Here is a 2,579-nt window from a genome sequence, read left to right as displayed (position 1 = left end):
ATCACGGCATCTCGCATTGTGTGAGGGCGTGAGGAGTATACGGTGGCCCTAGTGGCTTCTTGGGGAGCATTGTGCCTCCACACCACTCCAACGGAGACATACTTCCTCTCAAGGGAAGGAACTTTGATGCACATCCTCGTCTTCACCGGCTCCACTCTTGGTTATCTCGTGCCTTTACTTGTGCAAGTTTATTTGTGTTGTATCTTTTGCTTGCGTGTGTGCTTATTGTTATTGCATCATATAGGTTGCCCACCTAGTTGCATATCTAGACAACCTACTTTGATGCAAAGTTTAAATTGGTGAAGAAAAGCTGAAAATTGTTAGTTGCCTATTCACCCCCCCTCCCCCTCTAGTCAACTATATCGATCCTTTCAGGTGCAAGTGGACACTAAGAAAGAGGATTACTCCTGCATTTGTTCCAAGTTCGAAAAAAGATGACATTTGTGCTCTCACATTCTGAAAGTGATGCTGCACTTTGAGGTAGATAAGATACCACATAAATACATAATACACAAATGGTTGGAAGAAGGCAAGAAAATGAATTTAACCCAAAGAAATTCCACTTTGATCAGCTCAGGTACAATGTCCTAGGAATGAAGCTAATGCAGCTGGGCTCGAATGGATAAAAAAGTCAAGATAAATATAAGTACCTGCTAGCAGAAATGGATAGAATTAAACAACATTTCAATACTATGGACAGGGATGAAGAAGAAGAGATGGATGAGCAAGGTATGTAAACAGAGGAATGAAGCAAATCCAACAAGACAAATAGGGACCCTGACCACTATGACCACTATTTTACTGTTCGACCGACCCCTGAAAAAATTGACTTCCAACACACCTTAATTGGAGGCACTGCAATGAAAAACAAATCGCCGTCTACTGGAAAATGAACACCCATGAACCTGCACTACAGCAAAAAAGAAGCCTCCACTAAAAAACACCAGTGTTCATGCAGGAAAAGGGCCTGCACATAAAAAAAGTATACTGCAAATTTATAATAGCCAATACATAACAAGTAACGGGAAAAATTCAGGTCCATCTGTTTTAGCGTTGATAAATCACATCAAAAAATAACCGCGAACTTGCTCCCAAAACTCGGGCCTGAGAAGCAAAACCATCTTCATAATGAAGGAATTACTTAAGCTGAATAATGTACAAAACATGCTAAAAAAAAGAATAATCTAGTACCAAAAACTAGCTCTCATTCACTAAACTGAAAAATGATAAGTACATAAAACATAGATTGTGAGCATGTTTTCATGATGGAAGATGCTGACCAAGAAAAAGGACTCAGAACATTCCTTCGTCCATGCTTACATCAACATAAAGCAGCCGAAAATACCACCTGAACCATTACTGAACATTGCATAGACCCTCCCACAAAAAATCGAATCACCAGCAAATGCCTAAAAAATCTCAACTAACTCCCACACATACAGCACCTGTGCAGTTTTTACACGACTGCAGAGGAGCCGAACCCGAGATCTACATCCGACACTTTGTAGTCAGCTTAGAGGAATGTTCTGTTTAGTGGTGAAATTGACACTCAACACTTCGTAGAACCGGAGATCTATGTCCAGAAAAACAACGAGGCGGACTTAGGCGATGAAATTTGGGGATTGACTGACACGCGCGTATAGGTGGCTGGAAAAAAAATTCAGGATCGTTTCTCATGAACCAGTCAAAATCGCTGGGGTGGACTAAGCTATGGCAAAACGTTCTTACCCAAAAACTAGCTAACTGAACAACCCCTGCGACATGGCTCTATGCCCGGCGACCACGACGATGAACTGAATCAAACACGGAAAGAGGCAGATCAGATAGAACAAACAAAAAATTGGACAGAGCTAGGACAACAGGGAGACGGAAGTATACCTTGCGCCCCACCGGCGCCGGCGAATACTTCCTCCCCCGCCGTGGCCCGTGGGTGCTTGCTGGCGGCGAGCACGACGGGGGAGCTCCGCCGAGCTCCTCCCCTGCCTGCGGCCCTCCCTGTGAAGCACGCCTCCGGCATAGAAAGCGCCACGCGCCATCTCCGCCTGGCCGCTAATCACCGGCGAGGAGCCCCTTCAATCCGTCGTCTCGGCCCGCCTCGGCCAACCCCTTCCAATCCCCTCCCCGGCACAAAAGCTGCCGCCCCACCAACTGAATAGAAAATTCAAAAAACACTAGACGCGCACGGATTGAACCCGTGAACCTGAAAGCCCAACAACACAGAAAAACGCACAACACATCGACCCGGTTTCACGCGAGACTGAGGGTGTACGACGCGTGGAGATTCGTGTGGATCGGACGGACAGAAAAACGACCTGAGACGAATTTAAAAACAGATGACTGAAAAATAGTAAAACTGTTAAGAAAAGGTTGTATTCATTGGTTCGTAAGTACGAAAACGTCTGTACATGGTGAGCTGAGGTCAAGCCCCTTACCAATTTATTCGTGAATCGATGGTACAGAAAAGTTCAGCTCATTTGTACATATATACTGAACGTTTGGATTACTAAACTGGACACATGTTTTGAAACTCGGAGTAGTTGGTCAAGTTGATGATGGTTTCCAGTGTAGCGTTCAGGGGA

The 2,579-nt window shown here is 44.8% G+C and overlaps 1 long non-coding RNA gene across 1 annotated transcript; it reads right to left on the bottom strand.

Moving 5' to 3' along the window:
- Window positions 1-396: 396 nt before the first annotated feature.
- LOC120965338 (uncharacterized) lies at window positions 397-2,181 on the bottom strand. The gene is made up of 2 exons (XR_005758103.2): window positions 1,879-2,181; window positions 397-1,793 (listed from the first exon to the last, which is right to left on the bottom strand). It is a non-coding gene; the product is annotated as an uncharacterized lncRNA (long non-coding RNA).
- Between the last annotated feature and the right edge of the window lie 398 nt (window positions 2,182-2,579).

The sequence above is a fragment of the Aegilops tauschii genome, chromosome 5 (assembly GCF_002575655.3).
Source record: "Aegilops tauschii subsp. strangulata cultivar AL8/78 chromosome 5, Aet v6.0, whole genome shotgun sequence".
Classification (NCBI taxonomy): Eukaryota; Viridiplantae; Streptophyta; class Magnoliopsida; order Poales; family Poaceae; genus Aegilops; species Aegilops tauschii.
This window is presented reverse-complemented; position numbering and strand designations above follow the sequence as displayed.